This window comes from Balaenoptera acutorostrata, unplaced genomic scaffold (genome assembly GCF_949987535.1).
Source record: "Balaenoptera acutorostrata unplaced genomic scaffold, mBalAcu1.1 scaffold_871, whole genome shotgun sequence".
Classification (NCBI taxonomy): Eukaryota; Metazoa; Chordata; class Mammalia; order Artiodactyla; family Balaenopteridae; genus Balaenoptera; species Balaenoptera acutorostrata.
In genome coordinates, this window is record NW_026646530.1 from 26,968 (window position 1) to 49,340 (window position 22,373).

At 45.0% G+C, this 22,373-nt stretch overlaps 2 long non-coding RNA genes and 4 other non-coding genes across 6 annotated transcripts; all 6 read right to left on the reverse strand.

Annotated features, from left to right (window-relative positions):
• Positions 1–2,537: 2,537 nt before the first annotated feature.
• LOC130706927 (uncharacterized) lies at positions 2,538–9,237 on the reverse strand. Its single transcript, XR_009006965.1, has 3 exons — positions 7,807–9,237; positions 5,934–6,034; positions 2,538–2,963 (listed from the first exon to the last, which is right to left on the reverse strand). It is a non-coding gene; the product is annotated as an uncharacterized LOC130706927 (long non-coding RNA).
• On the reverse strand, positions 6,914–6,987 carry TRNAN-GUU (transfer RNA asparagine (anticodon GUU)). The gene has a single exon. It is a non-coding gene; the product is annotated as a tRNA-Asn (tRNA).
• TRNAV-CAC (transfer RNA valine (anticodon CAC)) lies at positions 9,177–9,249 on the reverse strand. Its single transcript has one exon. It is a non-coding gene; the product is annotated as a tRNA-Val (tRNA).
• Positions 9,250–12,772: 3,523 nt separating this feature from the next.
• LOC114237148 (uncharacterized) lies at positions 12,773–18,446 on the reverse strand. The gene is made up of 3 exons (XR_009006969.1): positions 18,009–18,446; positions 16,136–16,236; positions 12,773–13,171 (listed from the first exon to the last, which is right to left on the reverse strand). It is a non-coding gene; the product is annotated as an uncharacterized LOC114237148 (long non-coding RNA).
• TRNAN-GUU (transfer RNA asparagine (anticodon GUU)) lies at positions 17,116–17,189 on the reverse strand. The gene has a single exon. It is a non-coding gene; the product is annotated as a tRNA-Asn (tRNA).
• A 932-nt stretch (positions 18,447–19,378) lies between the features above and the next one.
• Positions 19,379–19,451, reverse strand: TRNAV-CAC (transfer RNA valine (anticodon CAC)). Its single transcript has one exon. It is a non-coding gene; the product is annotated as a tRNA-Val (tRNA).
• Between the last annotated feature and the right edge of the window lie 2,922 nt (positions 19,452–22,373).

The following is a 22,373-nucleotide window of genomic DNA, read 5'->3' on the forward strand; positions in this document are numbered from 1 at the left end:
TCGAGCTTTACTCAGTGACCAGCACTGTTCCTCAGTGCTTTACTGTGGAATCACTTACTAAGTCCACATAACAACCCTGGAAGATAGCGTAGGACTTTACCACCCCTTGTTGCAGATGAGAACACTGAGGCGCTGAAAAGCTGAGCTAACCTTTCCAGGGTCTCACCCCCCACCCCCACCCCCACCCCACCCCGTGACAGTGAGAGCCAGCACTCAGACCCAAGCAGTTTGCCTCCAGAGCCCCTCCCCTTGGCCACCATGCTCACGGGTAACTGAGAAAACTTCACTGAGATTTGCATCCCTTCCTTGTTCAACCTCCAATATATCAAAAGGAAGAGAAGATTGAAAGGTAGGCCTACAAACCTCCCCAAACTCATTAATGAAATGAAGAGGAAGAGGAGAAAGAGTAAACAGGACCATTGGAGAAGCAACGACGTTAGACGCAGAGAGAATGACGATGCGTTTGTTAAACACATACTAACTGGAAACTGTCTCTTTAAAGACTAAGAAGGACCTATCTTCCAACCATTGAAGGCCTAAACTTTCCCGTTCCATGGCAGTCTCCACCCAAGAATAGATTTCAAAGCTACCAACATAGTGTATACACATGTGAATATGAAAATCATACTTCAACATTAGTAGTAAAGAGATTATTTTTGAATTAAAAAAAATATTTTTAATACAGCAGGTTCTTAATAGTTATTTTATATATATTAGTGTATATATGTCAATCCCAATCTCCCAACGCATCCCACCACCACCAACCCCTCTGCCGCTTTCCCCCCGTTGGGGTCCATATGTTTGTTCTCTACATCTGTGTCTCTCTTTCTGCCCTGCAAACCGGGTCATCTGAACCATTTTTCTAGGTTCCACATATATGCGTTAATATACGATATTTGTTTTTCTCTTTCTGACTTACTTCAAGTAGTAAAGAGATTTTGAATGAGTTAGCTCACATGGTTACTAATAAAAATGGGAAACAGTTATTAGGATGTTGTCATTAAACAAAGGCAGGATTTATAAAAAAGCCAGAAAAGAGAAGAGAGGAAACACACACACACACAAACAAAGCCTGAGAAAGGGGAGTTTTCCCTTTCCTGGAGGAACAGATAGCTGAAAGCCATCAAACAGCTACTCTGGACGGGTTAATCTAGTGAAGTACCGAACTAATCAGGTAAACGCTTTTGGCTATGTGTGGATGCACAACAATTCTTGAGAGTTTAGTGGTGAAATGCATGTGGCGGCTATTCTTTGTGTACTACCTGCCAGTGTCCCCCTTTGGCACCTGTGAGTTAGTTAAGCCTAATTGGACTACTTTCCTCATCAGAATTTCTCAATTTCATATACGGCCCCCCCCTTCCTTGACTCATATTTATTCTTAAAAGAGCAGATTTGGTCATGAACACTTGGTTCTCTCTTTGACACAGTATTAACAGTGGAATGTCGGCTTAAGGTAATGGTTGTGAGCAGCATATGCGTAAGTAGTCAGATATCCGGTAGTGAAGGAAAGCCAAAATTCTGAGGACAGCAAAAATATCACAGTAACTACTTTGAACTTACTTTCCCTCCTAGCCCAGGACAAAGCAGAAGAAAAAGTAGCAACATCACTTTAACAATAACCAAGTGGCATTAAACTTTAAAACAATGAGGCATATTATGCAAAAAGTACACAGAGTGTACAGTTCCCAAACCATTACCAGTGTACACCAACCTGAATCACTGATGAAGCAACCTAAATAACTAAGGTATGCAAAATTACCAGACCACAGAAGGCTTCCTCATGACTCTTCCCATGCAAGAGCTCAGAGTAATCACACACATACCCCTCCCAACCTCTCTGCCTGTTACTTTCACATAAATTGAATCACAGGGCATGCACTGGGTTTGGGGGCATGGAGGGGCATGGGTCTGACTTCTTTCACTCAACATTATGTCTATGAAATTTAACCCTATTTTTCACGTAGTTCTTTGTCTCTGTGTGTATGCCTTGTAAGAATATAACTCCACGTAGTTTTGAACTGTTGGACAGTTCAGTTGTTTCCAGTTGAGGATATTCTGAAATGGTACGAACATTTTTTTATGACTTTTGGGGGACATACACATTTTTCTAGAGCACCCCATTCCAAGAGAATAATGCCAGTGTTGACTTTCAAGATAATACTTTTGGGGGTTTCCCTGGTTGCGCATTGGTTAAGAATCCGCCTGCCAAGGCAGGGGACACGGGGTCGAGCCCGGTTCCGGGAAGATCCCACATGCCGTGGAGCAACTAAGCCCGTGCACCCCAACTACTGAGCCTACGCTCTAGAGCCCGTGAGCCACAACTACTGAGCCCTCATGCCACAACTACTGACGCCTGCCCGCCTAGAGCCCGTGCTCCGCAACAAGAGAAGCCACCACAAGGAAGAGCAGCCCCCAATCACTGCAACTAGAGAGAGCCCTCGCCCAGCAACGAAGACCCAACGCAGCCAAAAACAAATACACAAAATCAATTTTAAAAATTTATAAAAATATATAAAAGTTGGGGGGGGGTTGTTTTTTGTTTTTTTCCAGCAAAAAGCGTTTATTCAGGAATAGCGGAAGAATGGCAATTCAGGACAAGCAAGCTATAGCAAAAGCCATAGGCAAGTCCCACAAACAAAGGAGAGGAAGGAACCTTGTTTTACAGAGAGAGAGGAGGAAGCTGAGGGAGGCTGTTTTGAACCCAAGTCCACTGGAGAAAAGTGAAAGTTCAGGGTGATGACGGTTTCTCATTGCCAAGTTGCTGATTTCCTGCAGGAGATGCAACGAATATGTTTTTCTGTTGGGGCCTGTAATCGAGGATTCTTCCTGCTGATGCTTCTTCTGTTTGGGTTTGTAATTGACGATACTTCCTGTCTTTGAACTTGAGTGGTACCCCATGAGAGCTCCCACTTCTGGTATCCCGACTTCATCTGAGTGACGTTTCCCTTTATTCGTTTTCAAACCTGTCACAAGGAATTTTGAATTTTCTGTTTTAACCTATTTTAATGTTTTAGGAGACTTACTACATCAAAATATTATCATTACAACCTGTGGCCCTAGCAACTTTCAAGTGTTCAGTAGCTACATGTGGCTTGCACCTATCATATCGGAGAGCACAGGTCAAAGGTACAGCACAGCGAAAAGTACGATTTCTGGGCCACAGCATGTAACTGTGTATGTATGACCCTCAGTGGATGCTGCCAAATTTTTTTTCCAACCTGTGGAACTTTTTTATACCCTTTCCAGAAATGAATAAGAATTTCCAGTGCTCTCCATCCTGTCAACATTTGGTTTTGTTTGTCCTTTTTTTTTTAAAGTAAGCTTTATTGAGGTGTAATTTACATAGTAAAACCTGCCAACATTAGATTTTTCTACATTCTTTTCAATGATATCATTTCTTTGCCAAGCTGGATTCTGGTGCTTGCTGTGAGAGAAAGCAAGTGCCATGCAAAAAATGAATGTGTAACAAGAAGCAAGGAGGCGCTTTGAGAAGGTTTCAGAAGCCGTGCAGTGCTCAGCATTAAGGTTATGATTCTGACATGTCAGAGCAGTGAAAACACAAGCCACTCTACTGAACTTTTGTCAAGGGAACACATAAGAATAGCCACAGCACCAGCCACAAACCTACAAACTATAGAAATATATGTGAAGCCAGAAAACAACAGCATTCCCCAACGAAAGCACTGTTGTCGACCGACCTATCATGAAATCAGGACAAACGGGAAGGACAAAGACAGAGAGAATTTGCAGGCAACCAAAGATGATTCGTTAATTAAATCAATTTACTGTTAGTCAAAGGATTGAAGTTAACTCCAGATCTTGAACTTGTAATTTAAGCTGACGCATGTTGGAACATGGGAATGTTGGAATCATATATTGGTATATATGGAATCATATATTAGATGACGCCTAAAAATATTTACCAAAAATTGTAAGTGGAATAATTGAGTCGTCTGGTTTCTAGAATTACAAGTATTCATTCCTCTTTAAAGATATTAGTATATTTAATGTACTTGACTAGTATATTTAATATACTTCAACACATAAATTTAAATTTTTACTCGTTGAAAACTTATTGGATACGTTTGCTTATTTAACCAGTACAACCAGTACAGGAAATTTAGGAAGTCCAACGTAACTCAGATTTTCAAGCCAAAATAAAGCCAAGACTTACACAACAGTATATTATGCCACCATTATTTTCTACATCATAACATAATCTGAAAATATATATATAGTCGTTTTTAGACCAAAATTATGAAACCAATCTAATTTTTCTGAGTAACCTCGATAAAAGCACACGACATGACATAAACACTTTAAATGTCATGATATATAAAATGTATAAATTATTTAAATTGCTTAAAAGTATTAAGGGTCATCTTTGTAATCCATTTCATTTCGTTTCTCACTCTTGTTCCGAGTAATCAAGACCATTCATTTAATCTACAGCTAAATCTGTTATCGTTCCTTGTCACCAATTCCACAACAAAATTTTTCCTTATATAAATACCACATTGAAAGCATAAGTAGTAAAGCATTCTTCCCAGAAATTCTTAATTTTCTTATTTTAAATTTATACGAGTGATTATTACTTTCCTGAAATTAATTGGGGAACTGAGTTTTAATTAATTTAAGTTTTTAGAGGCCTACTTTGTCTATTCTCTCCCAAGGAAGAGAAAGTATATTGTTTTGCTTCTGAGAAGATATATTTAAAGGGAAAAAAATTCATCAAACTAGTGGGCATTATTTAAGGTGAAAGCAGAGGCAATGATATGTTTTAACAGCAACTGACAGTGAGGGAAACAAAATGAAATAAGTAAGCCACATTAGGTCCTTGAAGGAAGCTCATCAATGAAACTCGGAGTAATTCTGTGATATGCTTTTGAGTCTCCAGGGTATGTATCTGTGCATGAAGTCATTGCTCCTCCTCCATTTTTATTAAGGACCGAACGGGCTTACAGTTCTGGAAGGTTTAACTCTTGATTTGTAGGGTTGTCACAAGTGCTCATGTTGCTGACTTTGTTGCTTCTTTGTAATGCTATGTCTCTCCTCTGCTTTCTGTAGTCTGATTTCAGCCATCCCTGAAGGACATTTGTTTGAATTTTTTCAGTTATTTAGAACCTTGAGTATACCAATGAAAGAAAGCTGCCTATTCCGTGCTAAAAATTCAATATTCTTCCTGTATTAATCCCCCTTATTAATGTTGAGTTCCTTATGAGGGAACCATTGCATATTAAGATCGTCCTGATTGTAGCTACTACACTTTTGCAGTTATTGACAAGGGTTGACTGGGCCCACGTGGTTTTTAGCAAATAGTGGAAAGACAAGAGGTGGACAGCTTCTCACTGCTGCGGTGTCTCATACCAGGAAACACCAGAATCCTCAGGACAAGCATCAGACCAAAAAGACTCATGGTCCGGATTAGCTGTCATCTTCTACCTAACAGGGAATGGATCCCTGTCAACCGCCACCCAACAGGGATCATCCCCAGAAGTTCACTTCCTAAAATGAAAACCAGAATCCCGCACTGAGACGAGAAATTAGTGATGCACAAATGAGAGGGAGAGAGAGAGACAAAATCCGTGTCCAGTAACCACACAGTATGAAAAAGCCAAAATGCTCAATTGCTGCACATGAGATATAACAGAACAGAGCAAACACGAGCCAATAGCTCTAAGGGTCCAGGTCTGAAGCAGGAACTGGTGGGGGGCAGGATTCTGTTGGCTCCCACGAGGTGTCTTAGATGGGCTAATTGTTATCGTCACAGCCAAAAAACAAACAAAAAACGGTCAAGGAAAAACATAGAAACACTTATTCCCATGCGAATTCCCCATTTGATAGGAGGAAGGACAGGCATTAGATTGTTCGCATCAAATTAAAAGTATAACCAAAATGTATAAATAAAAGAGAAAAGGGGAGAAGGAAAAAACCTCTGGGATGAGCGAGATTCTTCTCTTTGGATAAGTTGCTTGGCAGGACGTTGTCAAAGACGTCACTCTGGGCAGTCTTCTCTGGACCCTGTTGACTAGGTCTGCAGAGAAAACCATTACAGTTATTGGGAGACTTTAAAAATATTGAATGTTGAGCTTTCGAATGTATGCAATAGAATATCTCTGTGTACTGCCCACAGTGTCCCCCTGTTGTCCTTCCCCTTAGTTATGTCGGGAGGGCACTGCTCCCTTTATTAGTTAGACTACCATAGAGAGATGTATAGAAAGGTTGCTGTGTTGGCAAGTAAATGAAGAAAGGGACATTGAAAGACTGGAAAATAAAATGGAATATGATTCAGTGCCACTTCTGTGGAGGGCAAACTTGAAGGATTTGCCAACATTAGAAGCATAGAAACACGAAAGGTAGCACTTGCACTTGCAGTTCTCTACGCTCTGGAAACACCTGCACGAGTGGTCAGAGGTGTGTGTACAATAATGATGGTTGCAGCCTATTCGTCATCGTGAAGCCATGAAACCAAATACTACACAACCATGGAAGAAATGCCTTTATCAAAAATAATGCAGAGGAGAATTATGATGATGAGTTCACCGATAACATCATTCATAGAAGAATTACTAACGTTCACAGCTGAAAAATTTGAGACACATGAAATAGAACTTTCTTGTCCAAGTCTGTAGACTTGGCAGAATAAAGACTATCCCACCAGACCGTGGCTTCCTCGATCTCTTTCAGAAGGCCGTAAGTTAGGCAAGTATAGAGTCCAATAGAGACGACAGACAATAGAGCTGGGAAGGGGAGTGTGGCCCAAGACTGGCAGCAGTCGTGAGGTGGCTAGGACCCCGAATGCAGTTCGGTAAACTTTGTGGGAGCAGATGTACAGGTGATAATCAGCATGGAACACCTGCAATGGTAATCAGCACAGAAAAAAACGCTGAATGGGTTCTAAAACCTCTCCCACCGTCCCTGGGTGGGCTCGAACCACCAACCTTTCGATTAACAGCCGAACGCGCTAACCCATTGCGCCACAGAGACAGCAGCACGCCCCCTTTCCTCGCCTCTCTATGGAGTAGACACTGACTAATTCCTAGGATGTGCCGCCTTTCTCGCAGGAAAACGGTACCAGTTCCAAAGCTTCGGAAAAACGGAAAGTTTAGAGCAGCCGATCCCACTGGACCTGAGACTGGGTCGACGTCAGGAAAAGACAACACTAAGCACTATTATCATAGGGCAGCCACCCATGCAGACAATTCTGACAAGCACTTGAGAATACACCCCCTCCCTTGGACGCATTTCCCATCTGGTCCTCTCATCCTCCCACTCACTCCAGGGAAGGATTCGTCACCTTTGTGTCCTGTCAGAACCCTTTACGCTCCGTGCAGGGCACAGAGATCCAGGCAACAGCCAAGGGGCAGCTGCACTTCCCAGAAGGGCCTTTCGCGAGGTAGGCGGTTCCAGCGCTCAGGCTGACCCAAGACCCCACTGCCCGCCAAGGCAACCGGGAAGGAGACCGGAGGGCAGCCGGCCCGGGGGGATTCCTACTAGCACAGAACGTGCCTGGCCTGCGCTTCGGGGGGAGCGGAATAAAACTCCTCTTGAAGCTTCTCTACAGCCTGAAGAGAACGGATTTCAGGTTCCTGAAAGGGCAAAGGGGCCTCCTCGCGAGGACAGAGGCTTCCCCTGGTCTTGGAGGACAAGTCCCGCAGAAGCTGCCTTTGAGAGACACGCCAAACGAAAGGAGCAATCTTGAGTGGAGAGGTCTGCAAGGAACTCTCAAGTGGTGTCGCCATTCTTACGTACGGAGAGAGAGTGAGAAACCCAACGTGGGAAAATGTTTACTGTGCACTTACGTACAGAATATACGATGTTATTCCTCTTGCAACTTTCTTGTATGTTTCCAAGGGCTTTGGTTGTGGTTCTTAATGAATGTTTGGAACTCGAGTCTCCGATTCTCTTGGGATGAAAACGCGGTAAATAAGACTTCGGGTTTGTAACATGCAGGGGGAAAAGAGCCGAGGCGAGAGCCGGCCAGCCCAGGCTGTTCATTACATCTCACGTCCTCCAGCCTGCGCGATGTCAAGGACCCTGAGGCCGGGACTCGCCGGCATTTGGGGACTCAGTGCAGAAGCTCGTCTGCATCTGAACCTTGAAGCAAAACACAGCTCTGGTCGGGGCAGGAAGAGGAAGACGCCTGCCAGTGGAGACGCTGAAGGGGAAAAAGAAGAAAAACATTTTTGCAGAGGCTTCCCTGACCGGGAATCGAACCCGGGCCGCAGCGGTGAAAGCGCCGAATCCTAGCCACTAGACCACCAGGGAACCATTGAGGAGCCCCGACGTAGCGTCTCCACGTGAAAATTGTAGAAGTCAAGACTAAACTTCAGAGACCCGGAGAGCAGGAACGGAGATTTCCCAGAAGCCCAGGGCTGAATGCAGCTGTGCAAGGCTCCCAGCCCTTGCCCGGCTGCTCATCACCCTTCACCTCTCCAGTCTTGGGCGACGCCTTGGGCCCTGAGACAGGACACAAGGTCCGTCCTGGTCTAGCTTCAGCGCTGTGTGCTGCCGAGCCAAGGTCCTGCTCTCTTCCTGAACCTCGCTTTTCCCTTGAGTCAGCTGCCGACTGGGATGTCAGCAGGTGATGGGCGGATCCGTCCACTTCCTGATCTCTGCCCTGGCTCTGGGGGCTCTCCTGGAGACGGCACCGCTACGGGCTCCTTCCCCTCCGCGACCGGCTCAATTCGTGGAGCCTGACATTGTTCATTTCCGTGTCTTTGGCTCGGGTCCCCGGTGCACAGTCGGGTTCGGTCTCTTTTGTGGCGTCACGCAGATCAAACTGTTGCGTAGGTGTGCCGAGGTGGGGGAAAGCCAAGTGTGCCTCACTGGGATGAACTCCTCGGTTTTCAGAGACATAACTCGTGTGAACATGTGGAAGAGGTTTAGGCGCCTGCTTAGTAGGTGAGGGGATTTCCGGATGTAAAACTGACCCGAAGTCAGCCTTGTCCTTTGCCCACTTGGATTAGCTGGCTGTGGCCTGCGCTCCGCGGTGCCTCAGAGCAGAGAAAGGAGGGCGGGTTCCTGGTGCTGAGCAGGCTCTCAGGCAGTAAGGGAACTCCTGGCCTGTACCTTGGGGATGGAAACTGAGGCTGCGCCCGCCGCCTCAGCCCCTGCCTTTCGCCCGTTTTGGTTTTTGGAATGGGAAGGTAAAAACTTCAGAAAGGAAGGACGTTTGTTTCCGCCCGGTTTCGAACCGGGGACCTTTCGCGTGTGAGGCGAACGTGATAACCGCTACACTACGGAAACACGGCGGGTGCTGCCGCCTAGTGGCACATCCCTGAAATCCGTAGGTCCTGCCACCACTCTCCTAGTCGCCAACTTTTTAAACTGCAGAATGAACCTTGAAGCCCCGAGATCTCTCAGGCAAGCAGACTGCGGCTTCCGAGAGGCCCTGCTTTCAGGGTTCCTCGCCTGGCCCGAAGGGAGGACCCCCGAGCCTCCCACAGTCGGCCTTCGGGCTCCCGCACCGACCGCAGAGTCCTCGGATCCACGGCTATGCCCCCGAGTGCAGGGGTCGCCCCCGCTGCTGACTCCTCAGCTCCCAGAAGCCGCGGGAGCCGGGGGTTCGGGCAAGTGCCCTTTGGGCCTAAGGGGAAAAGGTAGAGAATTCGGTTCATTCCAGTGAGCTTCTCTCTCTCTGGAGCGGATCCTGTGGGTCCTAGCTGCATGTCCCCAAAGCCTTCAAACAGAATTCCTTTCATCCAGACTGGATTGAGTCGTCTTCAGGGTGAATGCTAGCTTGCTACAAACACTCCGTCATACCTGAAGGAGGAAATCTACAACTCCCAGGTAAATTCTATTTTCTTCCTTTGATTTCTTCAAACAACAACAGCCAAAAAGACAGGTCACTGGTACATACTTGCACTTTTCTTATAATACTTAAGGTATGTCTGACTATCTATGAAAAGCTCTTGCTATAGAAACATGTGCAAGAGATTGTCTACCATGAGCTAAACGATCGTCATGCCTGCCCAAGGTCCAAGAATCTGATGAAGCTGGATCCAGTCCCCCACTGCCTTTAGATCACCAGTTCGATCACCATCCAAAGCAACCAATTTCCCAGATGCAGGTCACTAATATGAGGGAGAAGAGGTCAGCTAAACATGTAAACATTCGCAGTTTGTTCTGGGGAATGTTGAAAGTCAGCAGTGGTACAGTTAGAAGGGGAAATAAAAGACTTCATAATAACGATAATACCAGCTTTCTCGAGCTTTACTCAGTGACCAGCACTGTTCCTCAGTGCTTTACTGTGGAATCACTTACTAAGTCCACATAACAACCCTGGAAGATAGCGTAGGACTTTACCACCCCTTGTTGCAGATGAGAACACTGAGGCGCTGAAAAGCTGAGCTAACCTTTCCAGGGTCTCACCCCCCACCCCCACCCCCACCCCACCCCGTGACAGTGAGAGCCAGCACTCAGACCCAAGCAGTTTGCCTCCAGAGCCCCTCCCCTTGGCCACCATGCTCACGGGTAACTGAGAAAACTTCACTGAGATTTGCATCCCTTCCTTGTTCAACCTCCAATATATCAAAAGGAAGAGAAGATTGAAAGGTAGGCCTACAAACCTCCCCAAACTCATTAATGAAATGAAGAGGAAGAGGAGAAAGAGTAAACAGGACCATTGGAGAAGCAACGACGTTAGACGCAGAGAGAATGACGATGCGTTTGTTAAACACATACTAACTGGAAACTGTCTCTTTAAAGACTAAGAAGGACCTATCTTCCAACCATTGAAGGCCTAAACTTTCCCGTTCCATGGCAGTCTCCACCCAAGAATAGATTTCAAAGCTACCAACATAGTGTATACACATGTGAATATGAAAATCATACTTCAACATTAGTAGTAAAGAGATTATTTTTGAATTTAAAAAAATATTTTTAATACAGCAGGCTCTTAATTGTTATTATATATATATTCGTGTATATATGTCAATCCCAATCTCCCAACGCATCCCACCACCACCAACCCCTCTGCCGCTTTCCCCCCGTTGGGGTCCATATGTTTGTTCTCTACATCTGTGTCTCTCTTTCTGCCCTGCAAACCGGGTCATCTGAACCATTTTTCTAGGTTCCACATATATGCGTTAATATACGATATTTGTTTTTCTCTTTCTGACTTACTTCAAGTAGTAAAGAGATTTTGAATGAGTTAGCTCACATGGTTACTAATAAAAATGGGAAACAGTTATTAGGATGTTGTCATTAAACAAAGGCAGGATTTATAAAAAAGCCAGAAAAGAGAAGAGAGGAAACACACACACACACAAACAAAGCCTGAGAAAGGGGAGGTTTCCCTTTCCTGGAGGAACAGATAGCTGAAAGCCATCAAACAGCTACTCTGGAGGGGTTAATCTAGTGAAGTTCCGGACTAATCAGGTAAACGCTTTTGGCTATGTGTGGATGCTCAAAAATTCTTGAGAGTTTAGTGGTGAAATGCATGTGGCGGCTTTTCTTTGTGTACTACCTGCCAGTGTCCCCCTTTGGCACCTGTGAGTTAGTTAAGCCTAATTGGACTACTTTCCTCATCAGAATTTCTCAATTTCATATACCCCCCCCCCTTCCTTGACTCATATTTATTCTTAAAAGAGCAGATTTGGTCATGAACACTTGGTTCTCTCTTTGACACAGTATTAACAGTGGAATGTCGGCTTAAGGTAAAGGTTGTGAGCAGCATATGCGTAAGTAGTCAGATATCCGATAGTGAAGGGAAGCCAAAAATCTGAGGACAGCAAAAATATCACAGTAACTACTTTGAACTTACTTTCCCTCCTAGCCCAGGACAAAGCAGAAGAAAAAGTAGCAACATCACTTTAACAATAACCAAGTGGCATTAAACTTTAAAACAATGAGGCATATTATGCATAAAGTACACAGAGTGTACAGTTCCCAAACCATTACCAGTGTACACCAACCTGAATCACTGATGAAGCAACCTAAATAACTAAGGTATGCAAAATTACCAGACCACAGAAGGCTTCCTCATGACTCTTCCCATGCAAGAGCTCAGAGTAATCACACACATACCCCTCCCAACCTCTCTGCCTGTTACTTTCACATAAATTGAATCACAGGACATGCACTGGGTTTGGGGGGATGGAGGGGCATGGGTCTGACTTCTTTCACTCAACATTATGTCTATGAAATTTAACCCTATTTTTCACGTAGTTCTTTGTCTCTGTGTGTATGCCTTGTAAGAATATAACTCCACATAGAATTGAACTGTTGGACATTTCAGTTGTTTCCAGTTGAGGATATTCTGAAATGGTACGAACATTATTTTATGACTTTTGGGGGACATACACATTTTTCGAGAGCACCCCATTCCAACAGAATAATGCCAGTGTTGACTTTCAAAATAATACTTTTGGGGGTTTCCCTGGTTGCGCATTGGTTAAGAATCCGCCTGCCAAGGCAGGGGACACGGGGTCGAGCCCTGTTCCGGGAAGATCCCACATGCTGTGGAGCAACTAAGCCCGTGCACCCCAACTACTGAGCCTACGCTCTAGAGCCCGTGAGCCACAACTACTGAGCCCTCATGCCACAACTACTGACGCCTGCCCGCCTAGAGCCCGTGCTCCGCAACAAGAGAAGCCACCACAAGGAAGAGCAGCCCCCAATCACTGCAACTAGAGAGAGCCCTCGCCCAGCAACGAAGACCCAACGCAGCCAAAAACAAATACACAAAATCAATTTTAAAAATTTATAAAAATATATAAAAGTTGGGGGGGGGGTTGTTTTTTCTTTTTTTCCAGCAAAAAGCGTTTATTCAGGAATAGCGGAAGAATGGCAATTCAGGACAAGCAAGCTATAGCAAAAGCCATAGGCAAGTCCCACAAACAAAGGAGAGGAAGGAACCTTGTTTTACAGAGAGAGAGGAGGAAGCTGAGGGAGGCTGTTTTGAACCCAAGTCCACTGGAGAAAAGTGAAAGTTCAGGGTGATGACGGTTTCTCATTGCCAAGTTGCTGATTTCCTGCAGGAGATGCAACGAATATGTTTTTCTGTTGGGGCCTGTAATCGAGGATTCTTCCTGCTGATGCTTCTTCTGTTTGGGTTTGTAATTGACGATACTTCCTGTCTTTGAACTTGAGTGGTACCCCATGAGAGCTCCCACTTCTGGTATCCCGACTTCATCTGAGTGACGTTTCCCTTTATTCGTTTTCAAACCTGTCACAAGGAATTTTGAATTTTCTGTTTTAATAATGTTTTAGGAGACTTACTACATCAAAATATTATCATTACAACCTGTGGCCCTAGCAACTTTCAAGTGTTCAGTAGCTACATGTGGCTTGCACCTATCATATCGGAGAGCACAGGTCAAAGGTATAGCACAGCGAAAAGTACGATTTCTGGGCCACAGCATGTAACTGTGTATGTATGACCCTCAGTGGATGCTGCCAAATTTTTTTTTCCAACCTGTGGAACTTTTTTATACCCTTTCCAGAAATGAATAAGAATTTCCAGTGCTCTCCATCCTGTCAACATTTGGTTTTGTTTGTCCTTTTTTTTTTAAAGTAAGCTTTATTGAGGTGTAATTTACATAGTAAAACCTGCCAACATTAGATTATTCTACATTCTTTTCAATGATATCATTTCTTTGCCAAGCTGGATTCTGGTGCTTGCTGTGATAGAAAGCAAGTGCCATGCAAAAAATGAATGTGTAACAAGAAGCAAGGAGGCGCTTTGAGAAGGTTTCAGAAGCCATGCAGTGCTCAGCATTAAGGTTATGATTCTGACGTGTCAGAGCAGTGAAAACACAAGCCACTCTACTGAACTTTTGTCAAGGGAACACATAAGAATAGCCACAGCACCAGCCACAAACCTACAAACTATAGAAATATATGTGAAGCCAGAAAACAACAGCATTCCCCAACGAAAGCACTGTTGTCGACCGACCTATCATGAAATCAGGACAAACGGGAAGGACAAAGACAGAGAGAATTTGCAGGCAACCAAAGATGATTCGTTAATTAAATCAATTTACTGTTAGTCAAAGGATTGAAGTTAACTCCAGATCTTGAACTTGTAATTTAAGCTGACGCATGTTGGAACATGGGAATGTTGGAATCATATATTGGTATATATGGAATCATATATTAGATGACGCCTAAAAATATTTACCAAAAATTGTAAGTGGAATAATTGAGTCGTCTGGTTTCTAGAATTACAAGTATTCATTCCTCTTTAAAGATATTAGTATATTTAATGTACTTGACTAGTATATTTAATATACTTCAACACATAAATTTAAATTTTTACTCGTTGAAAACTTATTGGATACGTTTGCTTATTTAACCAGTACAACCAGTACAGGAAATTTAGGAAGTCCAACGTAACTCAGATTTTCAAGCCAAAATAAAGCCAAGACTTACACAACAGTATATTATGCCACCATTATTTTCTACATCATAACATAATCTGAAAATATATATATAGTCGTTTTTAGACCAAAATTATGAAACCAATCTAATTTTTCTGAGTAACCTCGATAAAAGCACACGACATGACATAAACACTTTAAATGTCATGATATATAAAATGTATAAATTATTTAAATTGCTTAAAAGTATTAAGGGTCATCTTTGTAATCCATTTCATTTCGTTTCTCACTCTTGTTCCGAGTAATCAAGACCATTCATTTAATCTACAGCTAAATCTGTTATCGTTCCTTGTCACCAATTCCACAACAAAATTTTTCCTTATATAAATACCACATTGAAAGCATAAGTAGTAAAGCATTCTTCCCAGAAATTCTTAATTTTCTTATTTTAAATTTATACGAGTGATTATTACTTTCCTGAAATTAATTGGGGAACTGAGTTTTAATTAATTTAAGTTTTTAGAGGCCTACTTTGTCTATTCTCTCCCAAGGAAGAGAAAGTATATTGTTTTGCTTCTGAGAAGATATATTTAAAGGGAAAAAAATTCATCAAACTAGTGGGCATTATTTAAGGTGAAAGCAGAGGCAATGATATGTTTTAACAGCAACTGACAGTGAGGGAAACAAAATGAAATAAGTAAGCCACATTAGGTCCTTGAAGGAAGCTCATTAATGAAACTCGGAGTAATTCTGTGATATGCTTTTGAGTCTCCAGGGTATGTATCTGTGCATGAAGTCATTGCTCCTCCTCCATTTTTATTAAGGACCGAACGGGCTTACAGTTCTGGAAGGTTTAACTCTTGATTTGTAGGGTTGTCACAAGTGCTCATGTTGCTGACTTTGTTGCTTCTTTGTAATGCTATGTCTCTCCTCTGCTTTCTGTAGTCTGATTTCAGCCATCCCTGAAGGACATTTGTTTGAATTTTTTCAGTTATTTAGAACCTTGAGTATACCAATGAAAGAAAGCTGCCTATTCCGTGCTAAAAATTCAATATTCTTCCTGTATTAATCCCCCTTATTAATGTTGAGTTCCTTATGAGGGAACCATTGCATATTAAGATCGTCCTGACTGTAGCTACTACACTTTTGCAGTTATTGACAAGGGTTGACTGGGCCCACGTGGTTTTTAGCAAATAGTGGAAAGACAAGAGGTGGACAGCTTCTCACTGCTGCGGTGTCTCATACCAGGAAACACCAGAATCCTCAGGACAAGCATCAGACCAAAAAGACTCATGGTCCGGATTAGCTGTCATCTTCTACCTAACAGGGAATGGATCCCTGTCAACCGCCACCCAACAGGGATCATCCCCAGAAGTTCACTTCCTAAAATGAAAACCAGAATCCCGCACTGAGACGAGAAATTAGTGATGCACAAATGAGAGGGAGAGAGAGAGACAAAATCCGTGTCCAGTAACCACACAGTATGAAAAAGCCAAAATGCTCAATTGCTGCACATGAGATATAACAGAACAGAGCAAACACGAGCCAATAGCTCTAAGGGTCCAGGTCTGAAGCAGGAACTGGTGGGGGGCAGGATTCTGTTGGCTCCCACGAGGTGTCTTAGATGGGCTAATTGTTATCGTCACAGCCAAAAAACAAACAAAAAACGGTCAAGGAAAAACATAGAAACACTTATTCCCATGCGAATTCCCCATTTGATAGGAGGAAGGACAGGCATTAGATTGTTTGCATCAAATTAAAAGTATAACCAAAATGTATAAATAAAAGAGAAAAGGGGAGAAGGAAAAAACCTCTGGGATGAGCGAGATTCTTCTCTTTGGATAAGTTGCTTGGCAGGACGTTGTCAAAGACGTCACTCTGGGCAGTCTTCTCTGGACCCTGTTGACTAGGTCTGCAGAGAAAACCATTACAGTTATTGGGAGACTTTAAAAATATTGAATGTTGAGCTTTCGAACGTATGCAATAGAATATCTCTGTGTACTGCCCACAGTGTCCCCCTGTTGTCCTTCCCCTTAGTTATGTCGGGAGGGCACTGCTCCCTTTATTAGTTAGACTACCATAGAGAGATGTATAGAAAGGTTGCTGTGTTGGCAAGTAAATGAAGAAAGGGACATTGAAAGACTGGAAAATAAAATGGAATATGATTCAGTGCCACTTCTGTGGAGGGCAAACTTGAAGGATTTGCCAACATTAGAAGCATAGAAACACGAAAGGTAGCACTTGCACTTGCAGTTCTCTACGCTCTGGAAACACCTGCACGAGTGGTCAGAGGTGTGTGTACAATAATGATGGTTGCAGCCTATTCGTCATCGTGAAGCCATGAAACCAAATACTACACAACCATGGAAGAAATGCCTTTATCAAAAATAATGCAGAGGAGAATTATGATGATGAGTTCACCGATAACATCATTCATAGAAGAATTACTAACGTTCACAGCTGAAAAATTTGAGACACATGAAATAGAACTTTCTTGTCCAAGTCTGTAGACTTGGCAGAATAAAGACTATCCCACCAGACCGTGGCTTCCTCGATCTCTTTCAGAAGGCCGTAAGTTAGGCAAGTATAGAGTCCAATAGAGACGACAGACAATAGAGCTGGGAAGGGGAGTGTGGCCCAAGACTGGCAGCAGTCGTGAGGTGGCTAGGACCCCGAATGCAGTTCGGTAAACTTTGTGGGAGCAGATGTACAGGTGATAATCAGCATGGAACACCTGCAATGGTAATCAGCACAGAAAAAAACGCTGAATGGGTTCTAAAACCTCTCCCACCGTCCCTGGGTGGGCTCGAACCACCAACCTTTCGATTAACAGCCGAACGCGCTAACCCATTGCGCCACAGAGACAGCAGCACGCCCCCTTTCCTCGCCTCTCTATGGAGTAGACACTGACTAATTCCTAGGATGTGCCGCCTTTCTCGCAGGAAAACGGTACCAGTTCCAAAGCTTCGGAAAAACGGAAAGTTTAGAGCAGCCGATCCCACTGGACCTGAGACTGGGTCGACGTCAGGAAAAGACAACACTAAGCACTATTATCATAGGGCAGCCACCCATGCAGACAATTCTGACAAGCACTTGAGAATACACCCCCTCCCTTGGACGCATTTCCCATCTGGTCCTCTCATCCTCCCACTCACTCCAGGGAAGGATTCGTCACCTTTGTGTCCTGTCAGAACCCTTTACGCTCCGTGCAGGGCACAGAGATCCAGGCAACAGCCAAGGGGCAGCTGCACTTCCCAGAAGGGCCTTTCGCGAGGTAGGCGGTTCCAGCGCTCAGGCTGACCCAAGACCCCACTGCCCGCCAAGGCAACCGGGAAGGAGACCGGAGGGCAGCCGGCCCGGGGGGATTCCTACTAGCACAGAACGTGCCTGGCCTGCGCTTCGGGGGGAGCGGAATAAAACTCCTCTTGAAGCTTCTCTACAGCCTGAAGAGAACGGATTTCAGGTTCCTGAAAGGGCCAGGGGGCCTCCTCGCGAGGACAGAGGCTCCCCCTGGTCTTGGAGGACAAGTCCCGCAGAAGCTGCCTTTGAGAGACACGCCAAACGAAAGGAGCAATCTTGAGTGGAGAGGTCTGCAAGGAACTCTCAACTGGTGTCGCCATTCTTACGTACGGAGAGAGAGTGAGAAACCCAACGTGGGAAAATGTTTACTGTGCACTTACGTACAGAATATACGATGTTATTCCTCTTGCAACTTTCTTGTATGTTTCCAAGGGCTTTGGTTGTGGTTCTTAATGAATGTTTGGAACTCGAGTCTCCGATTCTCTTGGGATGAAAACGCGGTAAATAAGACTTCGGGTTTGTAACATGCAGGGGGAAAAGAGCCGAGGCGAGAGCCGGCCAGCCCAGGCTGTTCATTACATCTCACGTCCTCCAGCCTGCGCGATGTCAAGGACCCTGAGGCCGGGACTCGCCGGCATTTGGGGACTCAGTGCAGAAGCTCGTCTGCATCTGAACCTTGAAGCAAAACACAGCTCTGGTCGGGGCAGGAAGAGGAAGACGCCTGCCAGTGGAGACGCTGAAGGGGAAAAAAAAGAAAAACATTTTTGCAGAGGCTTCCCTGGCCGGGAATCGAACCCGGGCCGCAGCGGTGAAAGCGCCGAATCCTAGCCACTAGACCACCAGGGAACCATTGAGGAGCCCCGACGTAGCGTCTCCACGTGAAAATTGTAGAAGTCAAGACTAAACTTCAGAGACCCGGAGAGCAGGAACGGAGATTTCCCAGAAGCCCAGGGCTGAATGCAGCTGTGCAAGGCTCCCAGCCCTTGCCCGGCTGCTCATCACCCTTCACCTCTCCAGTCTTGGGCGACGCCTTGGGCCCTGAGACAGGACACAAGGTCCGTCCTGGTCTAGCTTCAGCGCTGTGTGCTGCCGAGCCAAGGTCCTGCTCTCTTCCTGAACCTCGCTTTTCCCTTGAGTCAGCTGCCGACTGGGATGTCAGCAGGTGATGGGCGGATCCGTCCACTTCCTGATCTCTGCCCTGGCTCTGGGGGCTCTCCTGGAGACGGCACCGCTACGGGCTCCTTCCCCTCCGCGACCGGCTCAATTCGTGGAGCCTGATATTGTTCATTTCCGTGTCTTTGGCTCGGGTCCCCGGTGCACAGTCGGGTTCGGTCTCTTTTGTGGCGTCACGCAGATCAAACTGTTGCGTAGGTGTGCCGAGGTGGGGGAAAGCCAAGTGTGCCTCACTGGGATGAACTCCTCGGTTTTCAGAGACATAACTCGTGTGAACATGTGGAAGAGGTTTAGGCGCCTGCTTAGTAGGTGAGGGGATTTCCGGATGTAAAACTGACCCGAAGTCAGCCTTGTCCTTTGCCCACTTGGATTAGCTGGCTGTGGCCTGCGCTCCGCGGTGCCTCAGAGCAGAGAAAGGAGGGCGGGTTCCTGGTGCTGAGCAGGCTCTCAGGCAGTAAGGGAACTCCTGGCCTGTACCTTGGGGATGGAAACTGAGGCTGCGCCCGCCGCCTCAGCCCCTGCCTTTCGCCCGTTTTGGTTTTTGGAATGGGAAGGTAAAAACTTCAGAAAGGAAGGACGTTTGTTTCCGCCCGGTTTCGAACCGGGGACCTTTCGCGTGTGAGGCGAACGTGATAACCGCTACACTACGGAAACACGGCGGGTGCTGCCGCCTAGTGGCACATCCCTGAAATCCGTAGGTCCTGCCACCACTCTCCTAGTCGCCAACTTTTTAAACTGCAGAATGAACCTTGAAGCCCCGAGATCTCTCAGGCAAGCAGACTGCGGCTTCCGAGAGGCCCTGCTTTCAGGGTTCCTCGCCTGGCCCGAAGGGAGGACCCCCGAGCCTCCCACAGTCGGCCTTCGGGCTCCCGCACCGACCGCAGAGTCCTCGGATCCACGGCTATGCCCCCGAGTGCAGGGGTCGCCCCCGCTGCTGACTCCTCAGCTCCCAGAAGCCGCGGGAGCCGGGGGTTCGGGCAAGTGCCCTTTGGGCCTAAGGGGAAAAGGTAGAGAATTCGGTTCATTCCAGTGAGCTTCTCTCTCTCTGGAGCGGATCCTGTGGGTCCTAGCTGCATGTCCCCAAAGCCTTCAAACAGAATTCCTTTCATCCAGACTGGATTGAGTCGTCTTCAGGGTGAATGCTAGCTTGCTACAAACACTCCGTCATACCTGAAGGAGGAAATCTACAACTCCCAGGTAAATTCTATTTTCTTCCTTTGATTTCTTCAAACAACAACAGCCAAAAAGACAGGTCACTGGTACATACTTGCACTTTTCTTATAATACTTAAGGTATGTCTGACTATCTATGAAAAGCTCTTGCTATAGAAACATGTGCAAGAGATTGTCTACCATGAGCTAAACGATCGTCATGCCTGCCCAAGGTCCAAGAATCTGATGAAGCTGGATCCAGTCCCCCACTGCCTTTAGATCACCAGTTCGATCACCATCCAAAGCAACCAATTTCCCAGATGCAGGTCACTAATATGAGGGAGAAGAGGTCAGCTAAACATGTAAACAATCGCAGTTTGTTCTGGGGAATGTTGAAAGTCAGCAGTGGTACAGTTAGAAGGGGAAATAAAAGACTTCATAATAACGATAATACCAGCTTTCTCGAGCTTTACTCAGTGACCAGCACTGTTCCTCAGTGCTTTACTGTGGAATCACTTACTAAGTCCACATAACAACCCTGGAAGATAGCGTAGGACTTTACCACCCCTTGTTGCAGATGAGAACACTGAGGCGCTGAAAAGCTGAGCTAACCTTTCCAGGGTCTCACCGCCCCCCCCACCCCACCCCGTGACAGTGAGAGCCAGCACTCAGACCCAAGCAGTTTGCCTCCAGAGCCCCTCCCCTTGGCCACCATGCTCACGGGTAACTGAGAAAACTTCACTGAGATTTGCATCCCTTCCTTGTTCAACCTCCAATATATCAAAAGGAAGAGAAGATTGAAAGGTAGGCCTACAAACCTCCCCAAACTCATTAATGAAATGAAGAGGAAGAGGAGAAAGAGTAAACAGGACCACTGGAGAAGCAACGACGTTAGACGCAGAGAGAATGACGATGCGTTTGTTAAACACATACTAACTGGAAACTGTCTCTTTAAAGACTAAGAAGGACCTATCTTCCAACCATTGAAGGCCTAAACTTTCCCGTTCCATGGCAGTCTCCACCCAAGAATAGATTTCAAAGCTACCAACATAGTGTATACACATGTGAATATGAAAATCATACTTCAACATTAGTAGTAAAGAGATTATTTTTGAATTTAAAAAAATATTTTTAATACAGCAGGCTCTTAATTGTTATTATATATATATTCGTGTATATATGTCAATCCCAATCTCCCAACGCATCCCACCACCACCAACCCCTCTGCCGCTTTTCCCCCCCGTTGGGGTCCATATGTTTGTTCTCTACATCTGTGTCTCTCTTTCTGCCCTGCAAACCGGGTCATCTGAACCATTTTCCTAGGTTCCACATATATGCGTTAATATACGATATTTGTTTTTCTCTTTCTGACTTACTTCAAGTAGTAAAGAGATTTTGAATGAGTTAGCTCACCTGGTTACTAATAAAAATGGGAAACAGTTATTAGGATGTTGTCATTAAACAAAGGCAGGATTTATAAAAAAGCCAGAAAAGAGAAGAGAAGAAACACAGACACACACACACACACACACACACACACACACACTGACACACACACACAAAGCCTGAGAAAGGGGAGTTTTCCCTTTCCTGGAGGGACAGATAGCTGAAAGCCATCAAACAGCTAATCAGGAGGGTTTAATCTAGTGAAGTTCCGAGCTAATCAGGTAAACGCTTTTGGCTATATGTGGATGCTCAAAAATTCTTGAGAGTTTAGTGGTGAAATGCATGTGGCGGCTATTCTTTGTGTACTACCTGCCAGTGTCCCCCTTTGGCACCTGTGAGTTAATTAAGCCTAATTGAACTACTTTCCTCATCAGAATTGCTCAATTTCATATACCACCCCCCTTCCTTGACTCATATTTATTCTTAAAAGAGCAAATTTGGTCATGAACACTTGGTTCTCTCTTTGACACAGTATTAACAATGGAATGTCAGCTTAAGGTAATGGTTGTGAGCAGCATATGCATAAGTAGTCAGATATCCGATAGTGAAGGGAAGCCAAAAATCTGAGGACAGCACAAATATCACAGTAACTACTTTGAACTTGCTTTCCCTCCTAGCCCAGGACAAAGCAGAAGAAAAAGTAGCAGCATCACTTTAACAATAAACAAGTGGCATTAAACTTTAAAACAATGAGGCATAATATGCATAAAGTACAAAGAGTGTACACTTCCCAAACCATCACCAGTGTACACCAACCTGAATAACTTTTGAAGCAACCTAAATAACTAAGGTATGCAAAATTACCAGACCACAGAAGGCTTCCTCATGACTCTTCCCATGCAAGAGCTCAGAGTAATCACACACATACCCCTCCCAACCTCTCTGCCTGTTACTTTCACATAAATTGAATCACAGGGCATGCACTGGGTTTGGGGGCATGGAGGGGCATGGGTCTGACTTCTTTCACTCAACATTATGT